The sequence below is a fragment of the Telopea speciosissima genome, chromosome 5 (assembly GCF_018873765.1).
Source record: "Telopea speciosissima isolate NSW1024214 ecotype Mountain lineage chromosome 5, Tspe_v1, whole genome shotgun sequence".
Classification (NCBI taxonomy): Eukaryota; Viridiplantae; Streptophyta; class Magnoliopsida; order Proteales; family Proteaceae; genus Telopea; species Telopea speciosissima.
In genome coordinates, this window is record NC_057920.1 from 38,700,314 (window position 1) to 38,727,607 (window position 27,294).

A 27,294-nucleotide genomic window follows, 5' to 3' on the forward strand; every position below is an offset into this window, starting at 1 on the left:
CCTCACTCTTGGAGTACACCAGAATGTCGTCCATGAACACTATGACGAACTTATCTAGCACGTCATGAAATACTCTATTCATCATATCCATGAATGTTGCTGGGGCATTGGTTAGTCCGAACGACAAGACTAAAAATTCATAATGTCCGTACCGAGTTCGGAACGCTGTTTTATGGATGTCACCGCTCTTAATCTTCAGTTGATGGCATCCTAACCTAAGATCAATCTTGGAGAAAACTCTTGCTCCTTGTAGCTGATCAAAAAGGTTGTCGATACGCGGCAACGGGTATCGATTCTTGATTGTCAGTTTATTCAACTCGCGGTAGTCGATACACAACCGTATACTTCCATCTGTCTTCTTTACGAATAGCACAGGTGCTCCCCAGGGTGACACACTGGGTCGAATAAATCCATTCTTCAACAGATCTTGAAGTTGTATCTGCAACTCTTTCAATTCGACTGGTGCCATCCTGTATGGTGCCTTAGATACCGGTGCTGCACCAGGAATCAGATCAACCACGAACTCTATATCGCGGTCTGGTCGCAACTATGTTAGATCTTCTGAAAATACATCAGGAAATTCTCTGACTATATGGAGTTCTTCCAAAGGTCTTATCTTTGCCTCCGTACCAAGTATAGTGGCTAAGAAGCCTTCAGCCTCATTCTGCATCTGATAACCCACACAAATAATATTTTGCGTGTCCGTGCACTCGAGTACTTCAAATGCCTTTTCTAGGGCACTGATCCATCGCTTCGGCTGCATTGCCTCTGATGTTATTTTAGAAAATGCAGGCGGTTGGAGTTTCTTGAACCTTTCCATAACCTTGGCGGTAGAATTTTTTGCTAAGTGCTGAGGCACAGGTGGTGGAAACAGTACGGGTCGATTAGGTAGTGGTGGTGGTGCAGCGCGTTCGTGCATCATAGTTGCAGATTGTGTAGACATCTGACCAAGCAACTCCTGTTGTTGTTGCATGGTTTGCATCATCGTGGTCATGAATGCAGTCACATCTCCGACTGCCACACTTGGCTGAGGCGCTACTGCAGTAGCTTGTGCAACTACTGGTGCTTCTAATGAAGCAGCCGATGCCTCAGAGTTTTGGACCTCTGTTCCGTTGGGCAGTTCAACCTCTGGTACAATTCTAGGTTGTTTACCCTTACGACCTCCACGAGTACTTCTAGTGTTGACCATTGTTGCTTCTCTAAAAGGAGGAGTGTGTTCAATATTCCAATTTCATCTAGGTGGGCAAATAATTGTTTTCTAACTTAAGCAGGGTCAAATCCAGTACACAGTTCCAATGAGTAACAGTAGTCATACCAGTAAGGTGGATTATTAGATTCATTATCTTGGTTCATTAGGTGATGTGTTTCATTAAATGCTTTGTGTTTCCTCTTGCTTACATGTTTTTATGTGTCAATATGCTATGCATGGTGCTATATAAAATTCCAAGCTTTTAATTAAAGACTTTTAATTAATTACCTGTTCTAGCAGGCAAGCATCTCCAGCCTCTTCCTGGTCTCGAACTCCAATGCTCGTAAAAATTCTATGTCAGCTATTACCTCACCTGCTAACCTCAGAAAATGCTCTTGCTCCTCAGGTCCACTAATGGCTACAATGGTTAAGTACAAGTCCAGTTGGTTTTCAGCCCGGGGTAACACTAGTCGTATCCGCCTCAGTCTCTCTTGTAGATGTCTAATATAAAGCATGGTTCTGGGGTCTCCAGGTCGAATGAGGTAATAGGCCCTATCACACAAAATGGTTTTAGGCATGAGGGCATATTTAATTTAAAGAATTAAGTACTTCACTATGGAAATTTAATTAACCATAACACCAACATAACAAATTCTTGGGTTGGCTCGAGGTACCTTAACGTCTAGGGATTCGATTGACTAGACAACCTATCAGATCCTGCTCTCAGCTATCCTACACCTTGGTTAGGGTAAGATCTATGCTTCCCACACGTACCACACACGTAACACAACATACCTATGTAGCTATGTTCAGTTTGCATCACAACATTACAATTGGGTTCATACATTGCAACAGACAAGTATATTTTATACTTATGATACACACCATAGTCTATATTTATATCATAAACTATATATAATTATTCTCATTAGCATATAGTACACATCTATTTAAAACCTAGTCATATAGGTCTCCTTCTTAGTCCTTAATTATGAAATTTTACTTTTTGAGCCTATGTCCTCAAGTTGTGATTCCATCTTGTTGTAATTTGTCTTGTATATATATTTTTTTATTTGATAATAATAATTAATTTAATAAATAAATATATATATATATATATATATTATCCTTTGTTTCCATGTCCTATGAGGTTATTTTGCCCAAATATGAGGTTCCCATGCAAAAATACTGAAATTCCAGCAAGATTCCATCACTGGGCAATGTCTTTGGGCGTTGCCACATCGCCCAGTGCCATCGCCCAGAGAATCAGGCTCAGGCTTTTTAAGTCCGAGAGGGCCCCATTTGCTCCTTATTCCATTCCAAACTTCTCCAAACCTTAGGGTAAGGTTCTTGAAGGGTAAGGGGACCACTTCCACACCAAGTCTTAGTATTTTCTTGGCCTATTTGCGACTTCGCACGTGCCTAGGTAAGTTTTTAGGTTTTTTCTATATGTTTTACTTGTTTTCTCCATTTCTTCTTTACCTAGGTTAGGTTTTACTGATTTACTTGCCCTAAACTTGGTATTCTCTCTCTTCTTTTGTAGAAAATGTCTACGAGTTGGCGTACTACGAGGAAGTCAGTAGCCCAAAAGAGGCTACGGGCTGAATCTGAGGATTCTTCCTACTCAGAGATTCCTCCTCCATCTCCTAGAGAGGATTCATCTTCAGAGGAACCTGATTTCGACCACCATCTCTTCTCTAGGTATGAGTACGCTAAGGAGTAGAAAATTTTCATTTCCGTAAAAATAGTGAATGGCCGGGTGGTGTGAGTAGAGGACTTCCACCAATATGGCCTTTTTGCCAAGTTTAATGCTCTAGGTTGGGCATCGATGTTATCTCCTACCGAGCCTTGTTATCCCAACTTGGTTCGGTACTTTTACTGTAACCTGGGGCCATCTAGTGCCCAGGGGTTCGGGGTGGAAAGTAGGTTTAAGGGAGTGGATATCAGGCTGACCACTACCCTATTGACGGAGATCCTGGGTTTACCTGACATAGGTGATAGGGTTTAATACCAACCCCGCATGGACATTTCCTATATGTTCTCTTTGGAGACTAGGAGGACTGTGTTCAGGGCTTTGACAGGTTCAGGGGACACTCCCAAGTCTGAGACTGCCTACAAGCCCAGTGCTAGGGTAATTAGTAGATGTGTGTCCTATAACATCTACCCAAAGGGCGGCAACAAGGGCAGTATCTCTATGATGCTTTGGGGTTCCAATTATCAACCTCCCATATTTATTACTCCAGGAGATGCTTTACCATGCGTGGAATCCAGCCGATGGTAACCTTCCTTACGGGAAGTTTCTTACCTTGGTCTTCCGATACTTTGGGGTTCCACTAGAGGGCGAGTACATCGATAGGGTTCGATCCAGGCCTATAGACAAGACTTCTATTCTGAAGATGAAGGTGCCTGGTGAAGATCCAGTAGTGGATGAGGAGCAGGTGATGGCTGAGGATATGCAGCAGGACGAGGGATAGGGTGGTGATGCATAGGATGTGGATCAGATTGGAGAGGAGCAGGGTAACATCGGGGGTGGCGCTCAGGGCATGTACACAGAGGAGCAGGGGTTAGGTCCAGATGATCTCGAGGGTTTTGACACATAGTTTATGGACTTACCTGCTTACAAGACGATCGGTGCCACCAGTTCACAGGTTCCAGGGCCTCCAAATTGGGCTCAGGTGATGACACAGCTTCAGAGCCTTGGCACACAGATGTTTGACCTGGGGTCTAGAGTTGATCAAGGTTTCACTTCTTTGGGCGGCAGAGTAGGTGCAGTTGAGTAGAGAGTAGACTTCTGGGACCGCTACTTCCGTGTTGACTCACGCCAGCCTTAGCTTCCTACTGATGACCTGCCTCCTACAGAGTAGCTCCTAGCATCTTCCAGACACTTGATGCTACATGATTATGCTCATCTCTTTTTTTTTGAGTAATTTATGTATTTTAATCCTTTACCTAGTGTACTTAGTCTAGGTTTTTTTTTTTTAGCTTATGCACTTGTTGAATTGCAGTTTATGCAGTCAATCTTATGTAAGTTTTATTAATTTAATGAAAATTCCATGTCTTTGTTTAATTGCATCTACTTCCCCTGTAGCTTTTACTTATTTCGTGTTTTATGAGTTATATCTTGTTAATCCTAGTCTTCACGTCACGAATGTAAGAAGAGCCTCATGCTCTGATACCAAGCTCTATCACACCCCAAACCACCCCCTAGGAGGATTGGGTAGGTGACCCGAATTGCACGACCGCAATCTGCCAAATCCCACGGATCTAGAAGCAGTGCTTACATTCATGAACCAAAATCCACACCTTAACCACAAGTAAGATCAGAGTAATGCAGGACATCTACAATTTATCAAAAATAAACGAAAGCATAGCAATACGGGAAATGGTGATAATATATACATATAGAAACTTGTTTATTACATTCCCCAGCACACACAACCCACAACAAAAGAAAACATAAGCTGATAGGCGCAGCAAAACATACATGATTATAGTCAGGGTTAGGGCATCCAACCTCAAAAGAAGAAAGAAAGAAAAACAACTAAAACCGGTCCACGATCAAAATAGGAAACCTCCTAACACAACAAAAAGGAGTTCCCAACACAAAACATCAGAAGTGCTCCTCAAAGGTCTTCATCCACGACCACCGAGAAAGTACGTAGAATTGGTATGACCTCCGTCGGGGTCCATACCAACATCGTCATAATCACCAAAACTCTCCTCCTCGAAATAGCCCGCTATGCCACAACAGCATCCACCTGCAGGATCATCTAAAAAAAGAGCAACATATAACAAAGTGTGAGCCCCACCGAGCTCGTGAGCAAATAACATCCATCATGCATGCATATGCAACCACAATCCACAGATTCATATGATCTACATGATATGCAAGTCCAGTTTTATTATTAGCCACCTATCATTACAACTAAGTCAGGTCTGTGCTACTACAATCCCAATGCATGTATCCCTGGTGTAGGCTTGCTTACCTCTTCCCGCGATACACTCGTGGGGTTATTGGAGAAAACCAGTCGGCTCCAGCATCCCTTCCTAGGTCAGCCCGACCAGTCCTCTGATGATTATCCTGGCAAGCAACCGTTTCTTCCCTCATGCACCATATTGGTGTTCTGAATCTATGCACCTTCCGGTGTTTCGATATATGCACCTTCCGGTGTTCCGATATATGCACCTTTCGGTGTTCTAATAATTGCACCTTTCGGTGTTCCGATCCTAGTCACTCCCTGATAATTGCCTCTTAGGCATCCAGGACCTTAACCTCTACTTGCAAGGGTTTGTAGCACGGGTGATGAAACTCTAACCCCATGTCTATATGGTATAGTATGAGTCAAGCAGTGTCAACCACATTCATAGTACGGGCTACCGCAGGCCTCATTTCCAAGCTGAGTACGGCATCTATTCTAACAATCACAATCATCATATTCATTTCATAGTGTTGATCAACAACAGCCATTATGCACTAATTTGAGTAACTTTGATTGTAAGCATGTAAATGGCATAACAGACAAGATTCAATTACTAAAAGCCGGCATCAGATCACAATTACATTTGCACATACGATAGTATTATTCACTCACCAGTACTTGGCTCTAGGTACTCAGTCACTGATTTAATTCCAGCTGTTGTCTGATTGTTGTCCTCGAGCACAGGATCAAGTCCTAAACATAAGAATCAAACAGTGTTTTATTCAGTTATTGGCCCTACACTGGTGCCTGATGAGCACATTTATGTGTGAAATCTTAGGGCATAAAGCATACATTTTACCATATTGGACAAAGTTACTCGGTGCTTTCTTGTGCTTTTCAGGTTTTAGGTGAATTCTTGTAAAAATGGAGGAGATGATGCTAAGAAAATGTTTTTAAGCTATTTAAAGGTGTTAATGGCTTGGATACGTAGCCCATCGAGTCAGCTTCACAACGGTTTAAACGGCACATGATTCCGAGTTGAAACAGAAGCGATTCTACACGTTTCCGTAAGGCAATCGAAAATGGTCTATAGGGGTTTATTTGTAATTATTGACAGTCGGCTGGGGACAAAGTGAAGCGAAAGTTCAGATTGCAGGGGCCTTAACACAATTATTAGAAGTTATATTTCTTGTACCCGAAAGATTCCATTTGGAGGGCTCTGGATAGTCCAACTTCAACTTGAGATATCTTGGGCTCCCGAACTCCAAATTGGACAAAATTTGGGTCTATGTTGGGTGATTTTTTGCAAGGAACACAATGGTGAGGCCTATATAAGCACCCCATGCTCCACGTTTCCTGAAGGATAGAATGGGTATTTTATTTATTCTTGAAGGAATCCTAGTCATCACCCTTACTCTCTCTCTCCTCCAACTTCTCGAGGGCACTTCTGGAATTCTACTTGGGATAGACTTATTTTGAAAGATATTTTCTCACGTATGGAAAGTTGAAAAATCAAAGATGCTTTGATTTTATTGCTTGGAGAAGATATCTACAAAGAAAAGGAAGCACTTGTTAGAATTGAAAGTTTACTTTTCTAGAAATAGAAGGTCTATGTAAACAATCTTCTCTTCTTCTTCTTTCTATTTTTTTTTTTTTCTTAGGATTCAAGGCATTGTAAAAGAGGAAGGAGAAGAGAATATTCTCTTTTCTTAAGGAATATTTCTCCTACACTTCCCTCTTCTCCCTTCTCTTCTCTTCCCCCTATAAATACCCCTTGCCCTTTGGGTTGTAAGAAGTTAGTTTTTAGTTAGTTTCTAGTTCAATTTTAATTCAGTTTTTTGTGTAATTTTTAGTTCATTCACTTAGTAAAATTTCTTTTCTTCTTCTCCTTCGAAGTTATGATTTTTGGCTTTTCTAAGTTCTAGTTTGCTTTTTTATTTTTATTTAATGGCTGTAATAGGTTTAGTTTATGCTTTAATTTCAATTTAAGTCTTCAATTGGGTTGTAATTTCTTAATTCTAGTTTAGGTGTTAAGCCTTCTAGTCTAAGTTCTTAAGTTGATGACAAGACTTGAAGATTTAGAAGAGGAGGCCATGGTAAGTTTATGCAAGTATTCAAGCTTTTCAATTACATTCATGCAAGCACATCTAGGTTTTACTATCTAAACTCTCAATCTCATTCTCCCTTTCCTCTATCTCTCTCTATCTTCTTCTTCTTCTCCCTCTATTTCTTTTATTTTTTTTATATGGTTGTGGTATGTGGATGCACTTTTATTCCCTTATTTCTTTTTATGTGATTATGAAGTGTGGTTGCATTTTTGTTATTCCTTTCAATTCGCTTTAGTTTGATGGGTTAGATGCTCATGTGTTAGGATGCCAATTTAATCCCTTAATTTTGTTAGATGCTTATGAGTTAGGATGCATTAATTTTCATTAGTTTAATTAGTTTAATTTAACACTTTAATTTGGTTCACTTTGCATTACTTTTAAGTTAGTTAAATAGAGTGGCGTATATCTCCTCGTGTTCGACCCGTAGCTACGATTGACCCGTACGCTTGCGGTATTATTTTAACTCAAACAAGTTTTTGGCGCCGTTGCCGGGGAGATTACTGACCACTTTATTTTTCTGATGTTTAAGTAATTCGAAGTGCTTTAGTTTCTTCTCTTTCTCCTCTTCTCTTAAAAAAAAAAAAAAAAAAAAGGTTTTTGAAAACCTCTTCTTGTTTCTCTTCTATTTCAAATAGTGTGCGCCCAATCTAAAGTCCTTCATATGCCCAAACCCAGTCAATCTTGGTGCCCCTTGATTCATTGGGTGGTTTGGATTGGCATGTGACTTATCTTTGGAGGTAACCACTCTTGATAACAGGAAAGCGACATAGTGAGAGCGTTGGAAACATAAACGTATAGTAGTCCTCCACCCTATATCAGAATCCATTTGGAGTCGCCCGTAGGTGGCTCGTGAAGACTATACGGGTTCCTTTGATGTCAACCTATATGGCAACCTTACAGCTTTGGAACCATTGTTTCGATTTCTGAGGGATAGATGCACTATCTACCTTGGGCTCCCTCTTGTTTTTAGTATTTTTTTTTTCTAGTCTTTTATTTTTCTTTAAAATTTTTTTTATGGGAGACCACAATTTGGGATAGGTGGTTAATTTAGAATAATGGGAGATACACTTCCATATAAGACTTTGGGGGAAAGATGGACCTATGCTAAGGCAACCATGATTTTGGAGGAAATGTTTAAACAGGTTAGGGAAGCCAAAAGTAGTGAGATAGAGAATAATTTTGCACCACCCCAGTACAATTTTGCTCCCCAACCCAACTATGGGCTTTCGGGAAATTTTGATTGGTCACATCCAGAGACTATCCATGTTATGGAAGGATGCCCTAATCTTTATGGGGGTAGCAATGGTGATGAGAATGTGAGTCCTCAATTTCAATACAATTCTTTTGGCACTTACAATCACGGGTGGAGTGATCATCCTTATTTCTCGTGGGATCAATGGAATAACCAAGCTGGACCTCCCAATTTCCAATATCATGGTCAGTTTGGTCCTCCAATGCCCAACCCTCCATTAAATCTCAATGGGCTACCTCTCCTTGAACCATATCACCAGCCCATTGAGTTTCAAAACATGGGTGAGGAGGCCAGACTGAATGAGCTTGAGAAATACATAAACCTTCTCACAACAAGCCAAAATACCATGGAGAAGCAACTCTCTCAATTGATAACCATGGTGCAAGAGGAGGAAACGGGTACATTACCTAGTCAGCCTGAACCGCCTCATCCCCAGTTTAATGATATTGAAAGTCCACCACCCCAATTTGAGGTTAATGAGAGTCACTCCCAACAAGATGCTTTTCATGATAATTTATTTGTTGAGATTGAGTCTCCTAAAGATATTAGTGAAGCGAGGTTTGATGAGCTACCTGGGGAAGTCCACCTTTTGCCTAAATTTTCTGATTTTAGTGAGCCTAGTGAATTTATTGATTTAGAATCAGATTTTCATGATAACATAGAAAGCCAGGAGATTCGATCTCCCCCTCTCTCTTTGAAAAACTTAGATAATTGTCATTTTGAGGATTTCATTGTCTCACATGTTGATTTGTCCAAACCTCCTAGGTTTGACGATTTTATTAAGGAGGACAATGTTAGTCATAATGCCTTTCAAGCATATTTTCATGATCCTTATTTGGCAAACCAAGTTATGCAAAGAGGGGATAGTTGTATTGCTAGGATTGATTTGAGTAAACCTCCAATTTTTTATGATTATTTAGATGAGGTTATTCATAATCCTTTTTATGCTTATTGTGATCCGTTTTTGATTGGTTTTTCAAATAATGATAGGTGTTCTACATTGCAAACGGGAGAGGAGGGACGGATTTATGGCCTGAGTTTTAAAGCCTTCATTTTCCACTATCCCATGAGGATAGATTTTTCTATTGGATATTTCTCAGTTGTGCTTAACTTCCATATTATTTCTCGCTTTACTAAAATTCATGGTCAAGTGTTTTCTGGGTCTGAAGCTATTTCTCCATTTACTGGCCATGGATTGAGATTTCTGTTGCTGCTCCTAGCACTTTTTATAGAGCTCATGACTCTTCATGATCCTCGTTGTTGATTATATCCGGTAAGCCCCTTAATCTCCTCCCTTGTCCTTATGTTTTTTCTTTTATGCATGCATTGAGGACACTGCATGAATTAAGTGTGGGGGGGGATGTTGGGCTTAATTGGTGAATTTTGATTGTGGCAATAGTTTGGTTTTGTGCATATGTCTCTTTGATTGCAAAACGAGAGAGAGAGGAAATTAGGTGTCCTAGCATGCGAAATAATAAAAAATCCCTTTTCAATGACGGTAATTGGTTTGTATCCGGTGAGAGGGATTGAATTGGAAAATATGAGCGTTATTTCATTTGATGGCTAGATTCCTTTATGTGTTTTATGGACCCTTTGATCTTTTGGCTAGTAGTTGAGACCAATTTGTTTGTGGCAAGGCAAGGCATGAAAGTGGAAGTGAATGAAAAAAAAAAAAAAAAAAAACAAGGAACAGAAAAGAAAAGTAGAATTCCTTGGGACTAGACAGGGCACTGTGCCTCATGAAGCAGGGTGACTTGATCGAAATTCTTTGGAAGGAAACTCAAAAAAAACTCTTGCATCAATGTCTCAATGTCTTTATGGATATATGCAAAAAACGAAGCTACCAAGTATTTGGGTGTCTGGTGTATGCTCCACCATGTCATTCAGAGAACAATAGTAGAGTAGAAATAGAGTTTATGGAAAAAGAAAGAAAAAAAAAAAAAAAGACAAGCTTTTGCCTTAATGCCTAAAAAGAAAGTATGGTCAACAATACTCAATGCCTAAGTCTTTGGTTCCATCGATGCTATCAGTGATTTACTTGAAGGTGAGTAGTGTTCAGAAAATATGAGGAGATCCCTTGACCTTGATGCATGCTTGTTACTTGAATTGATGTGGGGTGATAAAATTCAAGTGTGGGGGAACCTTTGGCCCCTTGATCTTTAGTTGAACATTTTTTGGGATTATGTGCACTGTCTTACTTATGCCATGATTAAAATTTGCAGCATTTATTTACAATTGAATTTTGGGTCTATATTCACTGCAAACACCCACGAGACACAACTCGTCCACTAGGGGTAACCTAGGGGTTTAAAGGCTTGTTGCACATGCTAAGTGCAACCGTGATTCCTACGAAAGTGAGTTAGGATTTTCTGCATTCTAGGTTAGTTTTTGTTTTTGCTTTACTTGAGGACAAGTAACGTTCAAGTGTGGGGGAATCTGATGAGCACATTTATGTGTGAAATCTTAGGGCATAAAGCATACATTTTACCATATTAGACAGAGTTACTCGGTGCTTTCTTGTGCTTTTCAGGTTTTAGGTGAATTCTTGTAAAAATGGAGGAGATGATGCTAAAGAAATGTTTTTAAGCTGTTTAAAGGTGTTAATGGCTTGGATGCGTAGCCCATCGAGTCAGCTTCACAATGGTTTAAACGGCACATGATTCCGAGTTGAAACAAAGAAGTTACAGCCGTTTCCGTAACGAAGTACGAAAATGGCCTATAGAGGTTTATTTGTAATTATTGACAGTCGGCTGGGGACAAAGTGAAGCAAAAGTTCAGATTGCAGGGGCCTTAACAAAATTATTAGAAGTTATATTTCTTGTACCCGAAAGATTCCATTTGGAGGGCTCTGGACAGTCCAACTTCAACTTGAGATATCTTGGGCTCCCGAACTCCAAATTGGACGAAATTTGGGTCTATTTTGGGTGATTTTTTGCAAGGAACACAATGGTGAGGCCTATATAAGCACCCCATGCTCCACGTTTCCTGAAGGACAGAATAGGTATTTTATTTATTCTTGAAGGAATCCTAGTCATCACCCTTACTCTCTCTCTCCTCCAACGTCTCAAGGGCACTTCTGGAATTCTACTTGGGATAGACTTATTTTGAAAGATATTCTCTCACGTATGGAAAGTTGAAAAATCAAAGATGCTTTGATTTTATTGCTTGGAGAAGATATCTACAAAGAAAAGGAAGCACTTGTTAGAATTGGAAGTTTACTTTTCTAGAAATAGAAGGTCTATGTAAACAATCTTCTCTTCTTCTTCTTTCTATTTTTTTCTTTTTTCTTAGGATTCAAGGCATTGTAAAAGAGGAAGGAGAAGAGAATATTCTCTTTTCTTAGGGAATATTTCTCCTACACTTCCCTCTTCTCCCTTCTCTTCTCTTCCCCCTATAAATACCCCTTACCCTTTGTGTTGTAAGAAGTTAGTTTTTAGTTAGTTTCTAGTTCAATTTTAATTCAGTTTTTTGTGTAATTTTTAGTTCATTCACTTAGTAAAATTTATTTTCTTCTTCTCCTTTGAAGTTGTGATTTTTGGCTTTTCTAAGTTCTAGTTTGCTTTTTTATTTTTATTTAATGGTTGTAATAGGTTTAGTTTATGCTTTAATTTCAATTTAAGTCTTCAATTGGGTTGTAATTTCTTAATTCTAGTTTAGGTGTTAAGCCTTCTAGTCTAAGTTCTTAAGTTGATGACAAGACTTGAAGATTTAGAAGAGGAGGCTATGGTAAGTTTATGCAAGTATTCAAGCTTTTCAATTACATTCATGCAAGCACATCTAGGTTTTACTATCTAAACTCTCAATCTCATTCTCCCTTTCCTCTATCTCTCTCTATCTTCTTCTTCTTCTCCCTCTATTTCTTTTATTTTTTTTATATGGTTGTGGTATGTGGATGCACTTTTATTCCCTTATTTCTTTTTATGTGATTATGAAGTGTGGTTGCGTTTTTGTTATTCCTTTCAATTCGCTTTAGTTTGATGGGTTAGATGCTCATGTGTTAGGACGCCAATTTAATCCCTTAATTTTGTTAGATGCTTATGAGTTAGGATGCATTAATTTTCATTAGTTTAATTAGTTTAATTTAATACTTTAATTTGGTTCACTTTACATTACTTTTAAGTTAGTTAAATAGAGTGGCGTAAATCTCCTCGTGTTCGACCCGTAGCTACGATTGACCCGTACACTTGCGGTATTATTTTAACTCAAACAATGCCCTAGGGTTTCCCTAACTTACTGGGTTAACCTAGGGTTTAGTTGATCTCATTTGGAACATTAGGCCTTACACTAGGTCTTAGGTCATGTCCCGGTGCATGGGCCAAAGCCTAGGGTATAGGGGCAATTTGGTCATTTACAATGCCCACACCTGCCTGTAAGTCAGATTTAGTTCATAATACATTTTACATTATAACATACTGTTGTCCAACTCAGGACAGTACAGTAAAACCAAACACAGCAGTGCACAGTCATTTACAGGGCCCACTTAGGGTTCCAACCAATTTTCACATATGGACAGATGTGGGGGAAGGTCATTTTTGCCATTTCCCACATCCCACAGTGTCCAAGGATCAAATCCCATAGGAAATTACAATTCTGCCCTTTTGTATCAAAAGATTCCTTCACTTGGCGATGTCTCTGGGCCTTGCTGCATCGCCCAGTGCTTGCAATCGATAGCAGAGCTGAGTTTCCAAGGCTGGGCTTTGCAGGGCCAAGGGTCTAATGGATCCTCTACATGTTGGGATGGTCCAGTAGCCCTAGTGGTGGTCTACCTTATGGTCCAATCCATTTCACCATCAGGGTTCGAGGCTGGCTGTATTTGACTGGCCAGAATACCCTGATGGATAGTGCACAGGCTTTTGCAGATCTGAAATCTTGTGTTTCAGCCACATGCAAGGCTGAAACAATATGCCAGACAGGGTTTCAGGGTTGTACCCACCTAGGGTTAGGTCTCAGCAGCCCTGGCTTGCAGTCTGGGCTTCAATCCAGCAGCCAGAAGGGGATCAAGGCTGTGTATGCATGCATGAACAGAATTCGGCCAAGGGAACAGCATATCAGATTTTTATTTTTCAACATAGATCACAGATTCACCATGCACAAGGTCTGCATGGCTGATCTGGACCAAGACTGGGCAAACCTAAGCTGTTCTGGGCTGCCCAGGGTTGAAAAACACTGTATGCAAAGGGAAAGAATGGTGAACAGCAGGTATGCATGGAATTTTATACCTGAAACAGAGCTGAGAAGAAGCTCGGATGAGCTAGGGGAGGAGCTGGCAGCAATGCTTCTTCCTCCTTCTCCTTCCTCTTATTTCTCTCTCTTCTTCCCTCTCTTCTCTCTTTCGAATTCAGGTATAGCCAAGGGTTCTAAATGAACCAAATGGCCTCCTATTTATAGATTTAAGGCCCATTGAGGTCTGTTTGTTTGGTTAGGTCTCTTTTAAAAACTCAGTTTTAAACTGATTCTGCTCAGTTTTGGGTGCACAGGTGGGGTCCACACTGAACCAAGGGTTTGAGGTGGTCCCTCAGAGTCCTCTCTATCACTGGAGAGTGTCCATGGTCAAGTTGGATGGTCCCCAAAATTATAATAATTAAATATATGCAAAAACAGCCACTGGGCAATGTCACTGGGCCTTGCTGCATCGCCCAATGCATGACCCAGTGAATTCCAGCAACTGAAATCAAAGGGGGATTGCACAGGGGTTTGACCCTAGGTCAGGGTATTGTCCCCACGTGCCCACCATGGGTTTTTACATGATTTTTTAGAGGTGGGTCCCACCATTTTAGGGAGGAGAGAGATTACCTGGGATCCAAATCATACATTAGTCTGTGAGTTGTGCAAGTGCAGGGGTCTGCTATCCATCTTCTAACAGGTATATAGGGAAACCTGTTCAGAGCATTTTCATTGATCTCATTGAGTGGAGTGATGCTCCACAGTGATCCTGGTGGCCTAGCCAGGGGTTCCTGCACTTCAGTGAGATTCTAGCCAGTCAGGGGGCAGGGTTTGACACGTGGTGTATCCCTTTATAATACCATCTAATACAAGATCAAGGGGTGTGATTTCACTGTGGGCAGCCCAAATCAACATAAGGTACCCAACGGGTATGACAAGGGGTCAAAGGAAAACATGTTGTGTACATGCTATGCAAGAAGTGTTTGCTCATGAAAATGAAATTAGCATTTTAATATTCATAAATATTCACATGACATTCAAATATATAGAAGTATTCACAAACATAAAAAATAAATATTCATATAGTCTAAATGAAAGTCTGATTCTAAAGTCCTCAACAGAGTTGCTAGACTGTGGGGTATGGGGGGAGAGAGGTCTCTTTTTGCCACGGTAATCACCTAGGCGATCCTGGTGGCCGACGATCGAGATATCGGTCTCTATATGGCCAATCTGGAGCACCTTTCTATTCTTTTGGAAGGGTTTAGGGTGTCCTAGGACCATTAAATACCCTCCACCTCCTAAGGGGAAAATGTGACTCCCAGGATGGATAAGGCAAAGGTCAGCTCCAAAGGCTGGGTAAGGATTAGGTTGCGTACTGGGAAGATGTAACTAACCAATCTCACCTGGCCAATGGCCTGTCTTTCTAGACCATAAAACATTATACTGACATGGGATTTGCATGAGATGCAGGCCAATCAAAATGTGGGGACCATTGTTGAGAAGTCCACAATGTGAAAATCCGAGTTGGGGGTCGAGGTTGGCCGTCAGAATGTGTCTGTTCATTTTATATCTTATTAGTGACAAAGGTCACTTTTTAAAATTCTTTTGGGGGTTTGTTTGATTTTCTAAAATGGTTTAGCTTATCGCTACATGGCAACAAAAATTTTGGCAGCATAACGAAGTATTATTTGCAGAAGAGAAAGTAGGGATTTATACATGCACATAAACACATACAACAACAACAACAACCATAACCTTATCCCAACTAAATGGGGTCGGCTACATGGATCCGAAGAGGCTATGATAGTAAAACAAATAAGAGAAGTAAAAAGAAGTACAAGAAGTAAAAGAGAGAAGAATAGAAAATAAGTAAAGGAAAAAAAAGGTCAAAACAGCATCCCAAGAACATTCCCCTACGAGGGGTCTGCTACACGGGTCCTAATCCTTCAAACAACTCTATCTACGGTCATATTAGGATTGAGCCCTACCGCATGCATGTCCTTTCTTACCACTTCTCCAATAGTCATCTTAGGCCTGCCCCTACCTCTTTTAGCTCCGTCAAACTGAATCTGGTCACTCTTCCTTACTGGTGCATCCATAGGTCTCCGTTGGACATGACCATACCACCTCAAGCGGGTCTCACGAAGCTTGTCTTGGATTGGTGCAACTCCCAATTTGTTTCTAATACAATCATTCTTTACTCTATCTCTCCTGGTCTTGCTACACATCCTCCTCAACATCCTCATCTCTGCTACACTCATCTTTTCTATATTACTCTTCCTAACTGCCCAACATTCCGCTTCATAAGTTATGGCTGGTCTTATAACTGTCCTATAGAATTTTCCTTTAAGCTTAATAGGCATGCGTTTGTCACATAACACTCCTGATGCACCTCTCCACTTCATCCATCCTACTTTAATTCTGTGGGAAACATCATCCTCTATATCACCCTCTTTGTTAATGGTTGACCCCAAGTATCTAAAGCATTCACTTTGTGGTAGCGCTTGCTCCTCAAGTTTCACCACTTCATCACCTCTCCTGGTTTGACTGAAGTTACACATCAAATACTCTGTCTTTGTTCTACTTAACTTAAAGCCTCGCGATTCCAAGTTTGATCTCCATAACTCTAGCTTTGCATTAATCCCTTCCACTGTCTCATCCATCAAAATAATATCATCAGCAAAACACACCAAGGGACCTCATCTTGAATGTGCCTGGTTAAATCATCCATTATGAGTGCAAACAAATAGGGGCTTAGAGCTGATCCTTGATGTAACCCAATTGTTATAGGGAATTCACTACTTTGGCCCTCTGCAGTTTTGACACTTGTCACCATGCCCTCATACATGTCCTTGATTATGTCCACATAGTTACTTGAGCTCCTTCTCTTCTCTAGGACATGCCAAATGAGCTCTCTAGGGACTCTATCATAGGCCTTTTCTAAGTCAATAAAGATTATATAGAGGTTCCTTTTGGAAGATCTAAATATTTCCATAAGTCTCCTTAAAAGGTAAATAGCTTCTGTCATGGATCTCCCTGGCATAAAACCAAATTGGTTCTCCGATATAACAGTTTCTCTTCTTAAGTGAACTTCAATGATTTTTTCCCAAAGTTTCATGGTATGACTCATTAGTTTTATGCCTCTATAGTTATTGCAGTTCTGGATATCACCTTTATTCTTATAAATTGGGACTACAATGCTTCTCCTCCACTCATCTGACATTTTCTTTGTACTCAAAATCTTGTTAAACAACTTGGTTAGCTAAGATATCCCCGGTGCTCCTAAGCTCTTCCACACTTCAATTGGGATCTCATCCGGTCCTGGTGATTTCCCAACCTTCATCTTTCGCATGGCCTCTTTAACTTCAGCCTCACCAACTTGTTGTAGATGTTCATGACATGTATTGGCTTCAAGATTAATCCTCTCCACTTCTAAATCCATCCTATCGGTCAAGATAGCTCCATTAAGTAAGTTGTAAAAATATTCACCCCATCTCTCCATAATGTCCTCATCTCGTATTAATACTCAACCTTCCTCACTCTTAATGCATCTAACATGATCCAAATCTTTGCTCTTCCTTTCTCTTACTTTGGCTATCCGGTAAATTATATTTTTCCCTTCCTTTGTATTAAGTTTTTTATAGAGGTCATCATATTTTTTCATTCTTGCTTTTCCCACAGCTTTTCGAGCTTCTTTTTTGACTGCATAATATCTCATCTTATCATCTACCTCGTTAGTCCTTTGCCAAGTCTTAAAATGAGCTTTCTTAGTCTTAATGGCTGCTTGAACTTTGTCATCCCACCACCAAGTCTCTTTAGGGGCCACACACATACCTTTTGAAATCCCTAGGACTTCTTTAGCAACCTTCTTAATACAAGTCGTCATCTCAGTCCACATCTCACTGGTATCTCCCTCAGAATCCCACTTTCCTTGTAGAGCTACTTTATCGGAAAATGACTCTAAGAGAACTCCTTGGAGTCGCCCCCATCTTATCTTAGGGCAAACTTGTTTTGCCTTCTTACGTTGTCCCGTACTAAGGTACATATCTAAGACCATCAGTCGATGTTGGGCGATTAAGCCCTCTCCTGGTATAATCTTATAGTCCTTACATAAAGGTCTGTCAGACCTTCTTGTTAGGAAAAAATCTATTTGGCTTGCATGTTGCCCACTCTTGTAGGTAATTAAATGTTCATCTCTCTTTTTAAAAAAGGTATTTGTAATGCACAGGTCAAACGCTATCGCAAAGTCTAACACTGATATCCCCTCTTCATTCCTCTCTCCAACTCTGTATCCTCCGTGAACCTCTTCAAAGCCTCTACGATCCCTGCCCACATGTCCGTTAAGATCTCCTCCAATAATAATTTTCTTTCCCGAACCAAAACCCTATACTAATCCATCCATGTGCTCCCATAATTGTATTTTAACACTTTCATCCAAACCTGCTTGGGGTGCGTATGCACTAGCAATGTTGATAACCTCGTTGTCTAGCACCAGCTTGATAGATATGATCCTATCCCCTAATCTTTTATCATCCACTACTTCGTTCTTAAGGTCTTTGTCCACAACTATGCCCACTCCACCTCTCCTACTTTCATCTCCCAAGTACCATAGTTTGAAATCATCTAATGCCTTCGCTTTGTGACCCTTCCATCTAGTTTCTTGAATGCATGCCACATTAATTCTTCTTCTTCGCATAGCATCAATCAACTCCATACTCTTACCCATCAAAGATCCGATGTTCCAGGATGCAAACCTAATCCTACGCTTATGAACATGATTAGTACTTAAAGACATGATATAAAACAAGATAAGGGATAATCAAAAGATAGTAGGATCCATGCAAAAGGGATTAGCTGTATAGAATATAGTGCCGGCTGCCTACCTAACGCACTAGTATAAGATAACTACTATATAATATAAAGGTGTAATTTAAAAAGAAATATGATTTATAGGGTAAAATTTTAAATCCAAGCAAAGTAAAGATAAGCACGACATAAGCCCAAGAAAATAAAAAAAATAAATATGAGGGGTAAGCAATAATCAACAATCAGGGTGGGGATTTAGAAGCAACAATGGAAAGAATAGTATATGGCAACAATGTAAAAACAATGTATAATAAAATAGGTAATAGAACAAGGTAATAGAACCAATAAACAGTAAACAACAGCCAGGGTGTTAGACTAATATAAAGCACATTGATGGAATTAAAGGCAACAATAGAAAGAATATTATATAGCAACAATGTAAAAATAATGTACATTAGAATATGTAATAGAACAGGGTAATAGTATAAGCCACAATGGATTAAGCCAATATATATCAGAGCAAGGTAATATATAGCAAAACAGGGTAAAGTAACAAAGACCCTTCACAGCTGTAACAGGGCCAACATGTATCAGAGTTTGCTACCCAGTATAGAGTAGAAAATGGTTTACCAGGTTTGCCGGAAAGGCAAGCCACAATTTAAATTTCAGACTAAACACTACAGCGTAGTAGTGTACTGTAGCAAATTCAGAGGAAATCGTGGGTCGAGAAAAATGCTGTCGATATAGCTAGTGGCTGAGAGAAGAAATCAGGGCTTGGGAGGAACACTATGGAAATTGAGAAATCAAGAAATCACGTTTAAGTGAGTGGTAGAGGAGAAAGAGGGATCCTCAGGAGCTATGGATGGCTGTGGAATAATCCGGGAGGTGCGCTGGGGTGTGAGGTAGCAGAAATCAAAGAGATAATCTGATTGAAGGAATCAAAGTTGAGGAAACTAGAAGGAAAATACAAAGCTCAAGGACAAGCCTTGTGAGAGATAAAAACTAGAACGGAGCTCAAGGCACATAAACACATATATAACAATATTTCTAGAACGACCATATAAGTAGGAAAGCAGAGAACGACCCAATTTGGATCCTCTACTGCCGAGCTGCCCGAGAGGACCGTGCTACCGAGACACAGCAAGGTGGTGAATGACCAGCTTACCCCTGCTCAGGCAAGGCGCTTGGGCAGGGGTAAGGAGGTCATTTCCTGCCTTGCTGTGTCTCGGCAGTACCGTCTTGTCGGATAGCTAGGCAGTAGAGGATCTGAATCCGAGAACGACCAGCATATAGTACGTAAAATATGCAGTATGCTACTAATGTCTTACAATTTTGGAGATGACCAGAACACGCAAAGGCCAAAAGAAAAACCAAAAAAAAGGAAAATGAAAAGCTGGAGGGGGTGCTCTCGCTACCATCAATTTGGAAGGAATCTCTACATCCCTAGTAAATACACAATGCACCCACACTATGGAAATATAACATGCTGAAAGTAGCCAAATGGATTATTAGTATATCCCAAAAACGGGGCAATTACTATCACTACCTTACACTTAGCCTATATTTACTAAAAATATCTGATAAACCAAAAATATACGAGCCAGTCCCGAGATGCCACATGTCCTGACCCGAAGGGGAGGCTAGCTCAAGCCCGGCCGTGACAGAACCAGTTTGGTAACCCAAGAGGAATAGGACCCAAGAGGTCACCCCAAAGGCTAAGTCTACCATGCAAGTCGACGGGGTACAACCATGACATCACCGACAAGATCTACTTTATCATATCACTAAAAGGTCACAACTGGATGTATACCAAAGGGAGGACTATCCCTAAGAAGATGCTTAGGGAACCTCTTCCCTACTAGGACTCTACATCTCATGAGGAACCATTCCAAGTACAACTCTACTACGTGATGATCTACCCTGCGTAGGACATTCATCACCGATGAGAACTCTCCATACCGCCAAACTCAACTATAAATACTCAGGTATTCCAATCCATTATTTATCTTGAATTCCAGTAATTCATTTGTTGCTAAGAGAGATCTAACTTAGGCATCGGAGAGTCCTAGGCCGGAACCACATCGGTTCTCCCTTGTCCTTGACGTCCTTTTGTAGGTTGTGGCACTCGAAGGACCTACCGGAGATTTCCTGATGCAATAGATTGGAGCCGTCTGTGGGAATGACGCTAGCCAACATTTCTACTAGCTCGCTTCCTCAAGTACTCAATGGCACTACGTAAGAAGGCCGCTCCCTCTACCAATGCTCCGAGGGAGAGGAATGAGGTGCCACCACCGGAGAGCTCTCATTGGAGAGCCAATAATCATGAACTTCAAGAGAGGGAGAACCCAGAGAATGATCACGTCGACGCAAGAGAAGTAAATCTGAATAACGAAGTAGCCATGGAGGCTGTACCTAACCCAAATGCGCCGGCAACTGTGGGTCAAATCAATGACTTACAGAGATAAATTCTACATGACCAAGACCTCTTTTATGACTTTCTAAGGCAGCGGGCGACTTCCCTCATAAGGGTGATGCCACTGCCAAGGATAAGACCAGTCCCTCGACAAGAGCAAAACTCTAGGAGGTGGCTCCCTAAAGGTGAAAGATCTGAGAGACACGTGAGACACTCAGGTTCAGTCCATCCTTAAGGTAATCCTTCATATCATCCCGTGAGGACTGCGGATCTGCCGATCCGATCGGAACATGTTGCATCCCAGACACACAAGTCGGTGGAACCTAATCAGGATGGTACGATCAGAAGATCGGTATTCTAGGGGCGACAGGGAGGAAGTCGCACACCAAGGCCAAGTCAGACATATTGTGAAGAAAGTCCCTCACATTCACGTCAAGGCTCATCACGTCGTAACCTCTCACCATCACGTCAAAACTCACAGCGGGAGGAAACATCAAGAAGGGGTCGAGAGCGGGTTTGCAGTGAATGTGCAACCAGGAGTTACATGATGAGGAGTTAGATAAAAGACTCTGAGAATTGGACAAGAAGTTGGAAGGATTGAAGAAGCAAACGAAAGGTGAAACACACTCCATACCAGGCCAACATCCATTCTCGACAGAAATCGTGAGCGCATCTCTCCCCTCCAGATTCAGTTTACCTACCTTCGAACTCTATAGCAGAACCATGGACCCCAATGATCACATCAACTACTTTCATGGGATGATGACCCTGTATGGTGGATCAGAGGTCATCTCTTGCCAAGCTTTCCCGGCATCCCTCAAAGGTGTGGCTACTTCCTGGTTCTCAAGGCTTAAGCCTCAATCAATAAACACCTTCGTAGAACTTTACAAATAGTTTATCACCCGCTTCCAAAGCAGCGTCAAACAGAAGAAATCCACAGTCAACTTATTGAACGTGGTAATGAATCCAGGGGAGTCCCTCAGGGAGTATGTCACAAGATTTGCAAAGGAATCCCTAGAGGTTAGAGACTTGAATGACCAAACTCAACATGCAGCCCTAGCCGGGGCATAAGAGACCTAGACCTCATCAAGGACCTAGCACAACAGGAGACCAGGACAATAAGAGAACTACTGGAGCGGTGCAATGGTTTTGCCAACATGGTCGAAGTACTATAAGCTCAGAAGAAAGTGATCAAAGCCAAACCACAGGAGAATAAGAGATCGGCATCAGATGATCGCGGAGAAATCAAACAGACTAAAACTAAGCACTGACAAGAGAAGGGTGATCACCGATCGAAAAAAACTGAGCATCGCCCAGAGAGGACTGATCGAGCTGGAAGACCTGACTACACTCCCCTGAACACCACAAGGTCATAGATCCTTATGCAGATTCAAGACTGTGGCTTGCTCCATTGGCTCCGACCCATGCTTGCAGGACCCTAGAAGCAAAATCCAAACAAGTACTGTCTCTTCCACAAAGGCATAGGACATGACACAGAAGAGTGCATTCAACTAAGAGGGAGATTGAACAACTCATCAAAGTAGGGAACCTGTACAAGCATGTAAAGGGAGGTCGTGAGGGCCGTTCGGGTCAAGGAGGTAGAGATCATGATCAGGGAAGAGAGGAGCTGTGACAAGAGGAGAGGAGAATAGATCATGACGGGGATAGAGGCTGCCACGAAGAAAGAAGGGATCCTCCAGGACCAAGCAATACCAGAGGAGACCCAATCCTCACTATAGTAGGGGGACCAGGACAAGAGTCTACAAGAAAGGCAAAAGCCCATGCTCGGTTCGTAGGGGTAACAGAGATGCCAAACAAAGTAGCCAAGACAGAAAAGGTAATCTCCTTCTTGGATGCCGACCTAGAAGGAGTGAGCCTACTGCATGAAGATGCCCTCATGGTGCAGGTGGAGATAGCTAATCGAGCCATACATAGGATGTTGGTTGATACCGAAGCGTCCGTAGACGTAATCTCACTAGAGGCCTACAGACAGCTCGGATTCAGTGATGATAAGCTCAAGCTTGAAGTAACCTACCTCCACGGATTCTTAGGAGCCTCCTCTTCCATTAGAGGAACAATCAAATTGCCAGTCACCTTCGGAGACCACCCTCGGTAAGTTACGATCATGGTTACCTTCATGGTAGTAGGGTCAGTCGTATCCTTTAACGGCATCCTAGAATGACCATCCCTAACTGCCCTGAAGGTCATTATATCACTAATACACTTGAAGATGAAGTTCCCAATAGAGAATGGCATTGGCGAGATCAAGGGGGACCAGAAGAAAGCTAGGGAGTGTTATGCACTATTTGTCTAGAAGAATAACGGCAACACTTGGGGGATGGCTCTATGCATAGAGAACCTCATTAGCGATCAGAGGGATGAGGTCACAGAACGAAGAGGAAAGCAGGTGGAAGACCTTGTCCCATTCCCTCTTAGCAAGGATGTACCCACCAAGATAGTGCAGGTTGGATCGTTGCTAGACGAAGAACAAAAAGGTATGTTGGGGCGACTCTTGAAGGAGAACTCGGATGTCTTCGCATGGTTGGCCTCCGACATGCTAGGCATACCTTGGCATATTGTCGAACATATTCTGCATGTGGATCCAACTAAGAAGCTAGTCCAATAGAAGCGGAGGAATTTTACCCTTGACAGACAAGCTGCAATCAATGGTTCCCAAACCAAACGGCAAGTGGAGAATGTACGTGGACGATACTGACCTAAACAAGGCATGTCCCAAAGATGAATACCCCCTGTCAAGGATCGACTTGCTAATCAACGCAACCGCAGGTCATGAGATGCTAAGCTTTATGGATGCATACTCAGGCTACAACCAGATCCTCATGAAAGAAGAGGATGGGACCTACACGGCGTTCAGGACAGATCAGGAGAACTACTGTTACCGCATCATGCCCTTTGGGCTAAAGAATGCAGGAGCAACCTACTAGAGGATGGTCAACAAAATGTTCTAGGCACAAATCAGGCGCAACATGGAAGCGTACATAGATGATATGCTTGTAAAAAGCGTCAAGGCAGAAGATCATTTAGCCGATCTTAAAGAAGTGTTCGAGGTATTGAGGAAAAACTAGATGAAGTTGAACCCGGCAAAGTGCGCCTTTGGCGTGACATCAGGAAAGTTTCTAGGCTTTATGGTTTCGGTTTGAGGCATAGAAGCTAATCTGGCGAAGATCAAGGACATCCAAGAGATGTCGCCACCCCGAACAGTAAGAGAGGTGCAAAGGTTGAATGAAAGGATAGCGGCCTTGACGAGGTTCATGTCGTGAGCTAGGGACAAGTGCCTTCCATTCTTCAAAACTTTGAAGAACCTAAGAAGCCCCAAAGACTTCATATTGATGGAAGAATGTCAAAGAGCCTTCGAGGAATTAAAGAAATATCTGGAGACTCTACCGTTGTTGGAGTAACCAGAACCTAATGAGGAATTACAGCTCTACTTGGCGGCAACCCCAGTAGCAGTAAGTGCAGTATTACTGAAGGAAGAAGGCAAACGATAGAAGCCTATCTACTACATCAGCCACGTATTGATCGATGCAGAGACCAGGTACACCAAGATAAAGAAGATAGACTATGCGCTTATTATCGCGGCAAGAAAGCTAAGGCCATACTTCCAAGCCCATATGATCGTCGTACTCACAGACCTACCATTGAAGAAGGTGTTACATAAGCCAAACATATCAAGGCGACTGATCACCTGGGCGGTGGAGTTATGCAAGTATGACATCAAGTTCCAACCTCAAACAACAATTAAAGGTTAGGCCCTAGCGGACTTCATCGTCGAATGCACTTTCTCAGAGACAGAGCCAAAAGAGGTAGGACATGAGGAGCATAATCAAGGATCATGGGAGATGTTTGTGGACGGGTCGAGTAACACAGCAGGGAGCAGGGCTGGGTTCATAATCACCAGTCCAGAAGGTTTCTGGATTCAATACGCACTTCGATCCACCTTCCAAGCCTCAAACAACGAGGCAGAGTATGAGGCATTGCTTGCTGGACTATGAGTCGCAAGAGCAATCCTGATCACCTACCTAGCCGTCCGAAGTGATTCCCAACTCATGGTAAACCAAGTAAACAGAGAGTATGAGGCAAAGGATGAGCGCATGGCAGCCTACTTTGATGCGACCTCGTGATTTAGTGGCCGAGTTTGAAAAGTTCAAGATGGTTCGAGTCCCGTGGATCAAGAATGCTGCAGCAGATGCCTTATCAAGGCTCACAAATAATGAACTCCAGAACTTGGCTAGTGCGGTATACATCGAGGTACTTGATGAACCAATATACAAGGAAAAACAAATCAACGAGATCGAGGAAGGGCCAAGCTGGGGATCCCATCGTCAACTATCTACAGAATGACGTATGACCCGAGGATAGGTTCGAAGCTAGAAAGGTGAAAATCCGAGCAGCCAAATACATGCTGATTGATGGAGTGCTATACAAGAGAGCGGTTATGGCACCGCTACTTAGGTGCCTAGGACTCGAGGGAGCTAAGTATGCCTTAGCAGAGGTCCATGAAGGAATATACGAAAGCCATATGGGAGGGCAAAATCTAGCCTATAAAATCCTACGTCAAGGATTTTATTGGCCGCAGATGCAAGAAAAGGCCATAAACTATGTTAAGGTGTTTATAAAATAAAATAACCGCAAGCGTACGGGTCAATGTAGCTAACGGGTTGATCTCAGGGAGATAAGCAACTTTATCTTCCTTACTTGAAGTAATGCGAGAGTGAACCAATTGCAGTGATTAATTAGACTAAACTAACGGTCCTAACACATGCATTTATCGATTCCAACGGCCTACCTATTCATCATCTAACCTACCAAAATCTAACACAGAATATGGGATTGATTGATGGATTGAAATATCACAACCACACAAGTGAAAACCTAGATCTAAGAGTAAAGAAATTAAAACCAGAAATTACTTGAGTCAAATTCGACAAAGCTTTCTTTTCCAAAGTTGAATTCACATCTACATCTACCAAACCCGAAAATCAAAATAAAAATCTAACATAAGAACATAGTAAGACATGAGAATGAGAATAATCAAAAATAAAATCCCAACATAAGAACTTGAAATAAAGAGAATGACAATGAAAAGAAAAATGAAAATAGGATCGACTACTCCGTTCTACCAAACTTGCAATTGATGTTGATGATTATTGTGTTGATTGAACTTGAATGAAACTTGAAATTGAAGTGTTGTTGATGAAGCTTGCGTTGCTTGAATGGAAGAACGCCCACTCTCTCTCTCTAGAGCCCCTAATTCCTCTCACAAGAATTGGAAATCCTAGAGCTAGAAAGCTTGAAAATAAAAATTACTCTAGAAGGCTTGTAAAAATTACAACTAGAATTGAAGAACAACTTTGAATTAAAATTTCATAAAGGAAATTACAACCATTGAAGGGAAAAAAAATTCAGAAAAATAAAACTAGAAATCTAGAAGACAAAAACCAAAGATTCAAAACTAGAATCTGAATGGAAGCCCTCTCCCCACACTTAAACCATATAGGTATTTATAGGGAGAGGGGAGAGAGAAGAGCACCTCCACGACTTTGGGTGGACCCCTCCTCCAAAATTCGTTGGAGGTGGGAGGCTCTCAATTTTTTTGGTCTTTTTCCCTTTTTGACTCCTAATTCTACTCCTTACTTCTAATTACATTAAAACCTTGATTGACAAGAAATAAAAAGAAAAAGAAAAAGAAAAGAAAGTGCAATATAGATGTTCATAATTTGATACACCTTCTATTTTCGTCTTTGGAAGCTTTCTAATTTGACTCTTTCCTCGAGCGTAAATTCCAGTCCCATGTGTTTCCTTTTCTTCTTGTAGGTGTCTTCTCCAAGTCTTCTAATGTGAATAAGGCTCCATCTTTTTGACTTTTCAATTTCCCAAATATGAAAAGATATTTCCCACAAAATATCCACCAATTATTAAATCCCCATAATGCCCTTGGAATTTCGATGGAAAGAGAGTGAGTGTTCCATGTGATCTTCCTTTTTCTGCAAAATGATATTAAATTAATGCCCACTCTACCCTTTAAAAATCGTGGACCATGGGGTGCTCTTTGAAAATCGTGGAGCATGGTATCTCCAAGGAACCTATTTGGAATCTTTTGCTTTGAGAATGGAGTCTTCACTGGTTCTTCACTTTCCAGAATGCATTCTTCGACCAATTCTTCTTCAAATCTTTAAGACACATTCTTGGCATCATAACACATTGTTCTCAAGGTAGCCTTCATCAAAGTAAGCTCAAAATATGCTCACTTTGAGTGCATTTAGCTCCAAATACTTTCTTGTACAAATCAAGTCCTACAAAACAAAAACAACAAAAACACCTCAAGGTAGCATGTTCTAAGTATGGAAATTATATGCATTAGGCCCTAGTGGTGAACACATATCAGATTCCCCACACTTAGACTTTGCTAGTCCTCAAGCAAA

At 41.3% G+C, this 27,294-nt stretch overlaps 1 long non-coding RNA gene across 1 annotated transcript; it reads left to right on the forward strand.

Annotated features, from left to right (window-relative positions):
- Positions 1-3,775: 3,775 nt before the first annotated feature.
- On the forward strand, positions 3,776-27,294 carry LOC122662593. Its single transcript, XR_006333059.1, has 4 exons — positions 3,776-3,788; positions 13,654-13,657; positions 14,744-14,754; positions 27,258-27,294. It is a non-coding gene; the product is annotated as an uncharacterized LOC122662593 (long non-coding RNA).